This window comes from Oryctolagus cuniculus, chromosome 11 (assembly GCF_051225735.1).
Source record: "Oryctolagus cuniculus isolate XC-2025 breed Fujian yellow rabbit chromosome 11, ASM5122573v1, whole genome shotgun sequence".
Classification (NCBI taxonomy): domain Eukaryota; kingdom Metazoa; phylum Chordata; class Mammalia; order Lagomorpha; family Leporidae; genus Oryctolagus; species Oryctolagus cuniculus.
In genome coordinates this window covers 79,031,589-79,046,627 of record NC_142877.1, presented here as the reverse complement: position 1 = coordinate 79,046,627, position 15,039 = coordinate 79,031,589, and the positions used below count along the sequence as shown (strand labels likewise).

Below are 15,039 nucleotides of genomic sequence, written 5' to 3'. Positions count from 1 at the left end.
CAGGCACAATAGCATGGAGCTGGATGGGAAGTGGAGCACCTGGGACCAGAACCGGCACCCACATGGGCTGACAGCGCTGCAGGCCGGGGTTTTAACCTGCTGTGCCGCAATGCCAATCCCTCTGGGATATACTTTAACATAGCAAATGGAAGTTATTCAATCTTTTTCCAAGTGCTAGATCGCATATTAGTTTCTGTTGATGTTGTTGTGACATTGAAAACATTAGATTGAATGGTTCTCTCTTGGAATCATAGTATATTCAGTTTAAAAGGATCTGAAAAACAGATTTTTCAATGGTAGTGTATTGATACACTATTGTGTAGCAATCATTTTTGAAGTATGTCAAAATCATTCATTATTCATGACAAGTAACTATTACTAGGCATAATTGCAGTTTAGAAGATTGTGAAAGATACATTTATATTTGTTTCCCAATACTATCTTTACTTTCACTTAATTGTTTATTTTTTGAGTGAAGTTGAAATGAGTTAGACTTAGTTTGTCAAGAATTTGCACAATCCTTGGCATACTATGACTGTTTTAAATGTGAATGTCATCTACAGGAATAAAAAGGTTGAGTATCATTCTTGTAAGAGCATGTAGCACAACTCCCTGTTCTTATCAGAACCTGAAATCCAGAAAGTAATTGATCCAGTCATACATCTAATTAGGTAAGCATGCAAAACAGGCCTCCTGGCTTCTAGTATTACTGCTTTTCACTCCAACAAATGATCAGATTTTCAAGTTAATATAAGAAATTGGAGGTGAGACAGGAGAGAATTAGGCAAGACAATTTGCCTCTTTTTCTAATCTTTAGCCTCAGTTCCTAAAAATAAAGGAAAAGTTCCCAAAGTAAAGGAAAAGTACCAGAGAAAGAGTCCAGATGGTATATTTTGCATGTTATCTACACTCCAGGAACATTCTTTCTCAAATCAGTTTGATTGCAACTCATATTAAATACAGTTTAAGTTCCAACGTAGGCCATACTCTCACCACCACCCCCCATACCTGAAACAAAAGTTTCATGAAGCAATTCTTGCCCTTACTAGATACTATGCATTGTTTCATCTTCTATATCATTCTAGCCCATCTCAATAAAACATAAAATTGATTTTTGAGTCACAATTTGAAAATCACTGCTTTACAAAATAGGAGACAGATTTCAATCTATGACACACTCCAAAGTTACGAGGTTTGCTGAAATAGTTTCACAGAATAATAAACTTCTCTCATATTTATCTGAAGAAAAGGTACAATCTCTCAGACTTGAACCGAACTTGTTTAGAATCTTTTCCCCATTGGAACATCAGTTCATTACCATATCCCCCAGATTCTAAGGCTCATTGTCTTTCACATATTAACATCTCTGAACTCAAGTTTTGTCTTAAAAGATCTGTGGCACTGCATAATTTAATTGGCAGTGTTTCTTTTCTTGGGTAACAAAAAAAATGGTGAGTCTTAAAAAATCTATGACTTTTTAGAACTGCTGTGAAATGTATTAAGAATAAAGAGTACATAGGCCAAATTCTACTGCTTATTCATTGGACAGTATACGGCTGAGCAGAACGCCATCTGACTTCTCGTCAAGTAAATGTATTGATATGAGAGTTGCTTAACCAAAATATCCAATAATTCTAGGCTAGAAAGAAAAACCAGTTAGGAACTGAGTTTATTACAGAAAGCTTTCTCATTTTTCTCGCCAGCAGGGTTTGAGTATGATTTTTCTGCTCTTTTGTGTCCCTTATTTCTGTATTGTTACTTTTTCTTTTGGGATTGGCACTTTTAGCATCTTAAGCTTTTCCTCTCATTAGTGATGTCGAGAGGGAGGGTTCCTTGGGTCATAGTTTCCAAAAACGAAGGCACAAGGTTAAACCCAAACCAAGAATTAGCCTTTATTTATTTTAAAAATGGAATGCAAATTCCTGTGAATGTGTTTACACTTCCACCAACCCACCACGCTGTAAAACTTAATGACTGTACCACTGGCACGAAGGATCCTGAACATGACTAGGAACGAAAATATGCTTGTGAGGCTATTTTCATCCCCAGCGCGACCGAAATACAGCAGTTTCCTCAAATATGAACACGTCTAATGGGGAAAACAATACTAAATGCCACAGTGAACGTGCTACTAGAAATAGGAACAAGCAGTTACTGCTTTCCAAGCCAGACATTCTATACCACGACGCCTTCCCCCACCCTTATTTGGCTAAAACTTTAATCCAGCCCAAGGCTGAGGAAGCCAATCTCCCCGCTCGGGCCTCAGAGGTGGGGGTCTTCACGGGGCCCTGATCTCCACAGGTTAGGAAGGGCCCAGTTCACCTGACTCAGAAGGCCTGGCCTTCACAGGTGAGTGGGCTCCGGGCGGACGGAGGTGGGGGTCCCAGGCCGAGTCACGCTGAGGGGGCCACTCACTCCGCCGGGGTAAAGCTCAGGCAGAACCTGCGGCTGACAGTTGCTCCCGCGCCCCCCGCCCCCGCGCCCCGTCACGTGACGGGAAGGGGGTGTGGCCGCAGCCCGCGAGCCGGGGGGCGGGGCCGCGAAGGGGAGGGCGCTAGAATGTGAAGGATCGTGGCGGCCCGGGGTGCCCAGAAAGGCGGCGACGCGGCCGATGACAACATTAGGCCGCGACGCGTTCCGGGCTGGGCGGCGGTGGTAGCGGCAGCCCGAGGGGCTGTAGCGTTGGTTTCAGCCTCCGCCGGAGCTGCCACCGACAGCAGGCAGACGGAGGGAAGGTGGGGGCCCACCCTGGCCGGAGGACAGCCGGGCCGGAGTTCCCGCCCTCCTCGCGGGCAGCGCCTCCACGGCAGCTAGACTGCGCCCTCAGCCCGGGCTCGCCCCCTTGCCGCCAGCGACAGCGGCCGAGAGAAGTTGGGGGTCCCACCGATCGCGTGCAGGGGCCCGGACCCCGGCGCCGCCCCGACCACCACCGAGGAACCGGCTCCCTGCGTCCCGCCTCTCCAAGGGCTCCACCTCGGTGAGTATCGCGCCAATCCCTGAGTTGGGGGGCGGCGGGTCGGCACCCGTCCAGGCGACTGCGCCCCGTTTCCCCCACGATCTGAGTGGAAGCTGACGGGGGCTCCGGGTCACCCCGCGCCGAGGAGTTCCGCTTTGGCTCCTTTGTCCCCTTGTTGAGTGGGGGATTGGAAAGACTGGCGGGGGTGGAGTGTTTTGGGGCCCACAGTAGGAGCGTCTGCAGTCCTACAAAGCCGCGGCGGGGGAAGCGGGGGTGGGGGGCGGTTCCAGCTTCCCGACCGCTGGGAGCGTCCGACCCTTGGCGAAGTTTGGCCGAGCAGCCGGCGGCGTCTCGCCGGAAGCCCCCCGCACCCAGGGGAGCTGGCGCTTTGTCGCCAGGCGCGGTGGAGGCGAGGCTCCCGTTTTCCTGTGACAGCCCCGGCGGAGGCTGTGCGGCTCACCGCAGACCGCACCCGCCCTTGCAGAGCCCAGTGACAGGGTGGTGTTCCTCTACACCTCGGTTTGTAATGTAGGAGGGAAGGCGAAGCCTTTGCTGTACTTTTGGATTTCATGTTTGTTTCTGAACGCTCTCTCAAGAGTGGGATCAGGTTGCAAGGAACCTCACATGGAGCGTGCTTTTGTTTCAGCGAGCCACCCACTCAAGAGTGGCTGCGTGGAAGCAACAGTATATACAGATTTTCCATTCACAAAAGTCATTGAACTCTCTTCGTGAGAGACATCTGCCTTGCAGAACACAACCTAATTTCATTTTATCTAAATGTTCTCTGAAATAATAGGTGACTTGGGCTCCTACTTGAACAGATAGGAAAACTGATGATATAAGCACATTTGCTTTAAGTGCATAATTTAATAAAGTTTTTGCCTTTCTTCTGCTGGAAGACTTAAATGACGTCTTAGTAGTATTAAAATGCCCTGTGTGTGGCAGTTTTTAAGATTAACTTCCCTTGAAACTTAGCCCAACTTAGTACCACTTCAGGTTTTTTCAGACTCATTGAAAACAATTTTTGCCTCTTTAGTGTTCCGGAAAGAGCAAGAATTTTGGAGCCACATGAGTGAATTGCAAGTTAGGTTTTCTGCATCACATAGAGTTTCATCTAAGCTTGGTTATGTTGAGACTGTGATCACTTTCTATGCTTGCCAGAACCTGTTAGGCTGTGCAGTTAATAAGGTCATGCTGTTTTTATAAAACAGGTTGGAGAACGAAGAGTAAAGCCATGCAATGTAAAATACGCTCTACTAAAAGTACAACTAATTTCAAAAATTTTTTACACCTTTTTTGTTTTGTTTTGATAGGAACAATGTCTGGAATGATTACAGCATGTCTTCAAATTGTTGAGAAAGAGAGTAGATGAAATATAAGAACCACCTTTTAGGTCTTTAATTATGGAGATTAAGTTGTGGTCAAATTCCATATGAACCGTTTGAGCCACAATGCTCAACACAGGTGCTTTTGGAAATGCTTGTTTAATTAAAAATGGTCATGATTTTTATTTCTCTTTCATTGAATTGTAATAGTTACTGAATCTCTGATCTGTGGAAAGTTGCTGCTGTATTTTTTCAGTTGGAATATTACTGCATTTTAGAGGCCAATATGTCCTCATACTTTCATGTCACTAATAATACATTTGGTAATGCAATATTTAGTTTCTTTATTCATTTTAAAGTTGAGAGCCATAAAATACACAGTTTTGAGATCAGTATCCAATTATAGGTAATGAAGTTATGTTTTAGTTTAAGAAAAGTGCTGAAAATGCTGATTTATAATACATGCGTTACAAAAGGATCTTTTTTCAAAAGGACTAATTCCAGGGTTTTAAACAGTGAATGCTCTTAGTATATTTCAACTTATTTGGTTCATAAATAGTCCTTCAAGAGCAGGTTACTTGAATTGAAGAGTGAAAAACAAAGTATTGATACTTCAATGTAGTTTTTAAATATTATACTGGAAAACTTTTATCCTAACAGTAATACATGAAGTATTACATTTTCATATTTATAATATTCAAAGTTGAAAAAATTTATAGAAATTCATCTTGGTTCATCAGGAAATTCAAAAATACAAGACATAGATCATCTCTTATGAACATGACTTGCAAATCAGATGTATGACCTATAACTTGAATAAAAAGGCCCCTGAGAACTCATTTACTTATTATCTTGAGGGTGGCTGGGTGCAAAGAAGTACTTAACTGCAGCAGTTGTGGCCAAGTATGTATTGTTTCTTTGTGGATGGGGAATAGGAAAAGATGTATGGACGAATGTTATTTAGCAGATTGCATGTCAGTATGTGGGAAACCCCTGAAAGATTTTTAGATCCATCTTCTTCCTCAGGTGGTCTTCACCCTCCCTGTGCCCTCACAAAGGCAAGACGTTGAAGGTCTCATCTGGAAGGCATGATAGAAGGAATTTTTCTTCCTAAAAAGTGTTACCAAGCCTACAAGGAAGAATAGTAGTTTCTTTAGAGACCTTGTAGGGAAGAAATCCCTTCTTTTGGAACATCATATTCTTACATGCTGTTATTTTTACCTTTGTTAAAGTTTCAGACAGTGTAAAGTCTCTACAATGGGAGGTATCTTATCTGTTTTGCTCACCATTGAATTTCCAGATGCTTAATAATTACTGAATGGAAAAAAATGGAGCTCCAGATATGACTGGAGAACAAAAGAAGGATGTGATAATGGGATCCTAACCAAGTACAGTTAGTGAGGTAATAAAGGGAGCGTGTTAGCTTTGGAAAAGGAGGACAGGCCATTTAATTGGAAAACTTTTTTGGAATAGGTGCTTCATGTGTTAGATCTTGGTGTAGACTGTCTTAAAATAAGCTGATATCTAAAGGGGCAGACAGCATGAACAAAAGAGTTTAAATTAGACCAAGTAAATTTTGTCAGGTTAATCACAGTGAGTCTTTTTTGGGTAACATTAGGAAAAATTGTTCTTTTCCTATCACAACTGTTACCTCTCCCCAGATGAAAAGATTGCCACACTTCAAGTAAGATTAGAGTCTTTGAATTTTGGAAGAGACGACAGTAAAATTAGCAAGAGTATTGAAAAGGGGTGTCAGAAAATTTAAAGTTTTGACTGCATTTATACAAGCGATGTGTCCTTCTGCAAGTGCCTTAGTTTTCTCATTTGCAAAGGAGGATAGTAATCTTTTTCCCACGTGATTTTTTTTTTCTTTGACAGGCAGAGTTAGACAGTGAGAGAGAGAGACAGAGAGAAAGGTCTTCCTTCCATTGGTTCACCCCCAAATGGTTGCTACGGCCGGTGTGCTGCGCCGATCCGAAGCCAAGAGGCAGGTGCTTCCTCCTGGTCTCCCATGCAGGTGCAGGGCCCAAGCACTTGGACCATCCTCTGCTACCTTCCCAGGCCACAGCAGAGAGCTGGACTGGAAGAGGAGCAACTAGTACAGAATTTGGCGCCCCGACCTGGACTAGAACTCGGGGTGCCGGTGCTGCAGGCGGAGGATTAGCCTAGTGAGCCGCGGCACCAGCCTCCCACATGATTCTTACGAGAATGAAATATATAGTGGTGTGTAAAAGTGCCTATCTCAGTATCTAATACATAAAGACTTCAACAAATACAGAGGTACTTAAGTATTTCTTTGTAGATCTTTAAAAAATATTTTGATTCTTTTACCATAGACTCAAATATCTTCTTGACCCATCTTGTTGACTTTTGGTATTACCTTAAAATTATCAAAGCTTTATGTGAATAGTTTTCTTTCAGTCATGGTTAATGTTTTCTGATAGAAATGAGGCTTGATTGAATTATGCTTAATGTTATCTCAAGGAATGCTAGATACCTCCTTTTTTATAAAGCTTTAAGTAAGGAATATATAAACAGAGTTCATGGAAAATACTTATTTTTAAAAGCATACATTGGTTTCCAAAATTTTTTAACCAAAATGAACTTTCCCCCCTCATTTTATTTGAAAGGCAGACAGAGAAACAGAGGCAGATCTTCCATCTGCTTGTTCACTCCCCTAAGTGAACCAAAAGACTGCACTGGGCCTGGCCAGTATGAGGAGCCTAGAATACATCTGGGTCTTCCATGTGGGTACCCAACTACTTAGGCCATTATCTGCTGCGTGTATTAGCAGCAAGCTTTAATAGGACTGAAACCCAGGCTCTTCAACAGAGGATGCAAGAATTCAAATCTGCATCTTAATTTCTGTGCCAAATATTTGCCCCTAAACTTATTTCACAATTTCATTTTTCATGAACTTTTTGAAGTACCCTCATATATAGCTGAAAATATGAATCTTTATGTTTTTCTTCCCTACAGAATTTGTTTCTGCATAAATTGTAATTTTGCCTATCCATATATCCATTGTTCTGAAGCCATAGGGATTTTCCAGCAATTAAGAAAGAAATTACCAAAAATAACCTCTGTATGTTTTTAGTAATATGACTGTAAACCCTAAAGATTGCTTGCCTTTTATGCTTTGTTATGGAATTCAGTATTTTTTGAGCAGAAAAAAACACTTTTGCTTTATTTCTTGTCTAAGCTTTTTGCTCCAGTAGCTGTTCTTATATGAATCTCAAAATCTCATTATACTTTGTGAACTCTTTGTTGTGTTGGTGATCCATAGAGCATTCTGTTCTTTGTATAATGTTTTAATGTTTAAAGGGAATTATAAAAAGAGCAAGAAGACTCATGAGTCTTCAAATGATAAAATAGCCAGTTACCTATCATCTTACTTGTTCACAAAGGACAAAAAAAAAAAAAAAAAAAAAAGAGAAAAAAGAGGTCATGGTTTTAGAACTTGAAGGCTCTTTTCAGGTAAACGGAGAAGCTTTTTGATTGAGTTGTTGAAAATTTGATGGATTCAGAGTATTGTATCTCCTGAAGATGTCTTTTTTTTTTTTTTTTTTGACAGGCAGAGTTAGACAGTGAGAGAGAGAGACAGAGAGAAAGGTCTTCCTTCCTTTGGTTCACCCCTCAAATGGCTGCTATGGTCGGTGCATTGTGCCGATTCAAAACCAGGAGCCAGGTGCTTCCCCCTGGTCTCCCATGCGGGTGCAGGGCCCAAGCACCTGGGCCATCCTCCACTGCCTTCCCAGGCCACAGCAGAGAGCTGGACTGGAAGAGGAGCAACTGGAACAGAATCCGGCGCCCCAACCGGAACTAGAACCCAGTTTGCCGGCGCCGCAGGCGGAGGATTAGCCTAGTGAGCCGTGGCGCCGGCCATGAAGATGTCTTAATAGGAATGGTTGGGGCCGGTGCTGTGGCGCAGTGGGTTAACGCACGCCCTGGCCTGAAGCGCCGGAATCCCACATGGGCGCTGGTTCTAGTCCCGGCTGCTCCACTTACAATCCAACTCTCTGCTATGGCCTGGGATAGCAGTAGAAGATGGTCCAAGTCCTCGGGTCCCTGCACGCGTGTGGAGACCCAGAAGAAGCTCCTGGCTTCGGACTGGCATAGCTCCGGCCATTGAAGCCAGTTGGGGCGTGAACCAGCGGATGGAAGACCTTTTTTTCTCTCTTTGCCTCTTCTCTCTCTGTGTAACTCTGACTTTCAAATAAATAAATAAATCTTTAAAAAGAAAATAGGAATGGTTGATCATCTTAGTAATAGGCAATATGTGTTGATTATAAAATATACATGAGGCGTTACTCTAAAAATGTTTGACACATATCATCATATTTAATCTTCACAACAACTTTCCAAATCTTGCTATTTTCTACTCCATTTTAAGCCACAGGCATGGAGAGAATAAGTGATAAGTGGTGGATCCAGGAGATGAGTTAAACCTGAGGCCCAGAGAGGTTAATTAGTAGGATGTGGAGTCTGCCAAAAGGATTTCAACTTGAGGTTTAACCTACCTTTGGCATTGAAGCCTGTCCTTCTAACGACTGTACTGTATTGCCTCTGTAGTTTATTTGCAGTTACCCCTTATGACCTTATGATTTTTAGTCTGTTTTGACTGTGTGATTTGATACAAATAAACTTTCTATTAAGATGGACTATAGCCTTAATTTAAAAAATTTCATTTGCATACAGGGTGTTCACAAAGTTCATAAAAAATGTGTATTATGAGAAAACTAAATACAAGTTGTAAGAGTTTTTTGCACCAACGTAAACTTGTACTTGTTATGGCATGTCTGAACAGGATCTGCTTTGAGGCTCTTGAAAGGGTAAGACAGCATGAAAAGAGCCTCTATCAGAGCGGCATGAATGAATACTGCTAAAAGTGAAGCAGGAGCAAGCATCAAATTTATGGTGAAGCTTGGGTGGAAGAATGGTGAAATCATTGGTGTTTTACAAAAAGTTTATGGGGACAGCACCCTAAAGAAACCAGCATTTTACAATGGATAACTTGTGTTAAGAAGGGAAGAGACCATGTTGAAGATGAAGCCTACAGCAGCAGCCATTCTTATCAGTTTGGAGGAAAAATGTAATCTTATTGGTGCACTAATGGAATTGGGCTGATGAGTAACAGCAGAAACAATACCTGCCACAATAGACATCTCAGTTGAATGGGCTTGTAAATTCTGACTGAAAAATTCAAGTGGAACACACTTTCTGTTGCGTCTGGATCAGCTGCAGACAAGAGCAGAGCTTTCAATGACATTTATAAACAAGTGAGATCAGGATCCTGAAGCATTTCTTCAAAATATTGCTACAGGAGATGAAATATGGCTTTACCAGTGCAGTCCTGAAGACAAAGCACAAAGAAATGGCTGTCATGAGGTGGAAGTGATCCAGTCAGAGCAAAGGCAGACAAGTTAAGAGCAAAGGTCATGACAACAGTTTTTAGGGATGCTCAAGGCATGTTGCTTGTTTACTTTATACAGGGACAAAATAACATCTGCTTATTTTGAGAAGATTAGCTAAAGCTTTAGCAGAAAAATGCCTAGGGCAGCTTTACTAGAGAGTCCTTCTCTATTATGGCAGTATTCTTCCTCATTTCCTTTCATCCAATTAGGGCAATTTTGCAAGAGTTTTGAAGGGAAATCACTAGGCATTCACTTTATGGTCCTAATTTCACTTAAACTTTTTTTTAAAAGGGCACCCATTTTTCTTCAGATAATAATGTTAAAAACATTGTATTTAAAATGTTAAATTCCAGGGACTCTCAGTTCTTTATGGATGGACCAACTGACTGGTGTTGTTATTTACAGAATTGTCTTAAACTTGTTAGAGATTATGTTGATAAGTAATGTTTTTTTTATTTTTTTATCATTTAATTCCATTTTTCATGAACTTTTTAAGGTCCCTGAGTACTGATGTTTTACTTTAATATCTTTAAGGTACTTGCCGTAGGGGTCAGTGTTGTGCTGTAGCTGGTTAAGCTGCTGTCTGCAGTGCCGGCATCCCATGTAGGTGCCTGTTTAAGTCCCTGCTTGAAGTGATCAAAGTGGCTGCTCCACTTTTGATCCAGCTTCCTGCTGGTGCGCCTAGGGAAAGCCATGGAGGATGGCCCAGGTCCCTGGGCCCCTGTACCCACGTGGGAGACCTGGATGAGGCTCCTGACTTCAGCCTGGCCCAGCCCTGACTGTTGTGGCCATTTGGGGAGTGAGCCAGTGGATGGAGGATTTCTCTCTCTGTCTCCCCTTCTCTCTGTAACTCTGCCTTTCAAATAAAATAAGCAAATCTTAAAAAAAAAAAATACTTGGAGTAAAGCAAATACTTATTTTATTATTCATTCAGTTGCCATTTTCTCTCTGGGGAATTTCATACTAACTAGAAATAAAAGAATATAGATACAATTTTAAGTTGATTTATTATAATTAAAACAAATTTTTAAAGAATAAAAATTTTTATTAGAATTATTAGAATTAGTTTGGGCAGTTTTTATGTGATGATATTTACATATACTGGTATTTGTGGGATATAAATCTATGTAATTTAAATGTCCTATTGAAATGACTACCATTAAGGTAACTTGTTTTTTGGCTGCTGAGTGCTTACTACAGGAGTAGTTTATCAGATTACAAAGTTTCTTACAAATAAGACTCAAATCCCTGCAGAAGTTAAGAAATCCATGTGAGTATGTTTTGGTGGGGTGAAAGTATGTCCATCTGGGAACAAAGCGATTTGGTCTCCCTAATGTTAGTCCTGAACGTGAGGATACAAGCACATTTCAAGTGAAGAGTAGGATGAGAGATTTTTGGAGACCAGTCTTGCTTATAATTTTGCCTGCTGTGACTATAGTAATATTTAGGATCAGCAATTAAGAAGTAAATAAAAACAGTGCTGTATACCATTCTGTAGAGCTTATAAAAGTTCCCAGGCTGCTTTGTGTGTTGTGGGTACCTTACAAATACTCATTGTATTTGTAGTAATGGAAGGACTGTGTCATAGCTTATTTTAGAAATCAAGAGAGTTAGAGGAGCCCCTTGGAGCCAGGCTGCGTTAAGTTGAGAACCTGCACAGCCACTTACTAAGTTTATTGTCCGGTACCTGGCTCTATGCTGCTACTGGGTGGCTACAGAAAATCATGTATTTAGGCAGACGGATGGCCAGATTTAGCACTCTGAGGGTATCATGGTTTTTATGTAATGTGAAAAATATCTGGAAATTCTCAGAGTCCTATTGAAAGAAATAAAGTTAGCTGAGAGAGACAGCAAGCTTGTCATGAAGCTGCCGTTGTGAGTATGGGGACTGTGTAGAAGAGGTTGTGGGAAGGGCAGCTGTGATTTAGTTCATGCCTACCAACATCTGCTATGTCTTGCTAGTGACTGGTTTTCCCTTTTGTTTATGTACTTATTTGAAAAAGCTACTGATAGAAAGAGAGACAGAGAAAGAAAGAGAGAGTAAATCTGTCCACTGGTTCCTTCCCCAAATGGCCGCCATAGCCAGGGCTGTGCCAGGTGGAAGCCAGGAGCCAGAAGTTCCACTTGGGTCTTCCACATGAGTACAGAGGCCTGAGTACTAGGCCATCATCTGCCACTTTCCCAGTGCATTATCAGGGAGCTGGATCAGAAGTGGAGCAGCTAGAATATGAACTGGTGCCTGTAAAGGTGCCTGTAAAGGATGCTGACGTCACAGGCAGCAGCTCAACCAGCTACACCACAACGCTGGCCTTGTGTGACTGGTTTTCACTAGAGGAATGTGTTGTCATTTCTGTGTTGACATGGCAGAAAAGTAGTATTTGTTGTCCAGCTTCTCTTTTTCCATTCCAAAGGCCAGATTGCAGAATCTGGGGTTCTTAAAGGGTGACAGAATCCTAAAATTGGAAGGATCTAGAATTCCAAAATTACTATGTGAAATACGTTGTGTACCGGCCAGCGCTGCGGCTCACTAGGCTAATCCCCTGCCTGTGGCGCCGGCACCCGGGTTTTAGTTCCGGTTTGGTGCCAGATTCTGTCCCAGTTGCTCCTCTTCCAGTCCAGCTCTCTGCTGTGGCCTGGGAAGGCAGTGGAGGATGGCCCAAGTGCTTGGGCCCTGCACCTGCATGGGAGACCAGAAAGAAGCATATGGCTCCTGGCTTCAGATCGGCACAGTGCGCTGGCCACAGTACACTGGCTGTAGTGGCCATTTGGGGGGTGAACCAATGGAAGGAAGGTCTTTCTCTCTGTCTCTCTCTCTCTCTGACTGTCTAACTCTGCCTGTCAAAAAAAAAAAAAAAATTGTGTCCCAAATAGGAAAACCACAATACTGTAATTTTAATTGTGTGAAGGTATTAGATATATGGAGTTTATAGAAATAGACTTGCCACCAGCAATCCCACTACTGGGTATATACCCCAAAGACTTGAACACAGTGTTATCAAAGAGATATCTGAACCACTTTATAGTAGGATTGTTCACAACAGCCAGAATTTGGAATCAACCGAGGTGTCCATCACCAGATGAAAATGGGTAAAGAAAATGTGATAAACACACACACACACACACACACACAAACACACAGGAATATTATTCAGCTATAAAAAAGAATGAAGTTCTACCATTTGCGGCAAGATGAATGCAACTGGAGGGCTTCATGTTGAATGAAATAAGCCAGACTCAGAAAGGCAAATACTGCATGTTCTCCCTTATATGTGGTAACTAAATTTAAAAAACAAACAAGGAAAAAACAGAAAAAAGAAAGAAATGTCTGTGTGTATCAGTATTGGTACAAGTAACAGTTTTATACCTTTTTCAAACCAGTGGTCAAGAGTGTTATACTACTATAGTTTTAATGATCTGTGATTACTCTAAAATGTAGTTTATGGGTGAAATGCTCATTTTCCCATTCAATTGTTATTTATAGCTGTTGTCTATATTTCCACTCAGCTGGGGTCTTTTTACTTTTTAGTTGGTAAACTTTTTATTCAGTGAAGTATTGAGCCCTTTCACTGTAATTTAAATTTATAATGTTAAAAACTAAAAGAAGATGGAAAGAAAGGCAGAAGGAAGGAGGGGGGAGGGAGAAAGATGAGAATATTATTATATTCTTTGAATTGTACCTATAAATCACCTGGAATCCATTAAAAACTAATTAAAAATAAAAAAAAACATTAAAAGCAATATTGGGAATAAAAAATATGGAGTTTATTTGTTAAGCATCCAGTGTTAACTATAGGCTGTGGACTGGCTAGAGGAGGTAATTGAGGCCCTAAAAATATCTGAACTAATAGGAAATAAGATTTGTGGGGTCAGGTTTGCAGATCCACTAGATGCTGTTCCAGCATATTCATTAGGATATGTCATGGACTGCATGAGGACCAGTGACTAAACCTCAGAGCCCTGTGAAGATCTAGAAGCAGTCTCTGGGTCATTACTCAGACTAATCATAACATTTCCTTGCCCATGAAATCTTTGTCCTAAGCCCAAATATAATAAGAATGAGAGACACAGAGAAAATGTAAGAGTCTGAAGAATTGCTTTATAGCAGAATTTCTTAACTTGGCACTATTATTATTTTGAGCTGGATAATTCTGTGTTGTTAGATTCTTGTGCATTTTAGAAGTATAGCAGTATCCCTGGAATACACCCACTAGATGCCAGTAGCAACTCTGATTGTGATGAGAAACAATGTCCCAAGACATTGCTAAATATCCTGAGGGGCAGGGTTGCCCTCAGCAGAGACCACTGCCTTAAAGACAGTTGTTTTTAACAAATTATTTTAAACTGAAAGAAAATATTGTCTTTAATTAAAAGACTTTTCTCCCCTTCAGGAGATTAGTGGAATTCATCAGGGAGTTTGTTTATGTGTATGCAATAAAGGAAGCTATTTTTAAAAAATACCTTAGTTTCTATTGACTGCTGGTTCATACTTCTGTTTATCAATTTTAGACATTTATGTGAATTTTCTACTCTTTTCCTTCTAAACAGATGGCAATATTTTATTACCTAAACTCATTTATCACCTGTACCCTTAACCATCATGTCTATAGGTTGTATCTAAGTGATGAAAACCAATGAAGAATGTTAATATTATGACTTTATAAACATTACTTAATGCTGTGCCATGTAGTAGGCTTAGATTATGATTCCTTTGTCTGTAGATCCTATTATGCAGGGCCTGGGCCACTAGAAGAAAAATGTTGATAATATGAAGGCCAGGAGAATTTTATTTACTTTATCCATCTGACGATTGAATTAAAAACAAAACAATTAGGATATGAACAAAATTTGACATTGAATTAAAAAAGTAGTTGGGTAGGTCTGCCTGTTCAACCTGTTGTCTATAGTTGCTCCTTTTTCTCATACCATATGCTTCCATGATAGTCTTCCTGTTCCTTATTCTCCAGCATTCTATCTGTTGTACTGTGTTCCTTGTTTATTTGGAGTTGTCTATAGCCCTGCTTTAATTTAGACTGTTTGCCTTTTAGGTTTCTTCCTGTAACTTCCTTGCATTATATTCTTGAATTGGGCATATTTTATAGTGTATCTTTTTTTTGTGTGTTCTATTTAATCTTTCGTTGGAGCACATTTCCTTAAGTAACTTCTTGAAAAAATATGTATGAGAGACAGACTTCCTGAGTTCTTTTATGTATAAAAAGCCTGCATTTTAGTCTCACATTTGATGAGTAGTTTGGTTCCATACAATATTGTTAGTTACAGATGATTTTCTTTTAGAACTCTGCATTGCCCATTGTCTTTTAACATTCAGGAATGCTGATGAGAAGTC

General features: G+C 40.9%; 1 protein-coding gene across 26 annotated transcripts in view; it reads left to right on the top strand.

Annotated features, from left to right (window-relative positions):
- The first annotated feature begins 2,519 nt into the window (after nt 1–2,519).
- Nucleotides 2,520–15,039, top strand: part of OSBPL8 (oxysterol binding protein like 8) — a 198,241-nt gene continuing 185,721 nt past the window's right edge. For 17 of the 26 annotated variants that reach the window (XR_016216182.1, XR_016216185.1, XM_051846454.3 and 14 more), the window contains exon 1: nt 2,529–2,977. The gene's annotated coding sequence lies outside the window, so the exon portion shown is untranslated. Of the gene's footprint in view, nt 2,978–15,039 lie in introns of all 26 variants that reach the window. The other 9 variants (XR_016216186.1, XM_089307465.1, XM_089307452.1 and 6 more) reach the window with 5 other exon arrangements.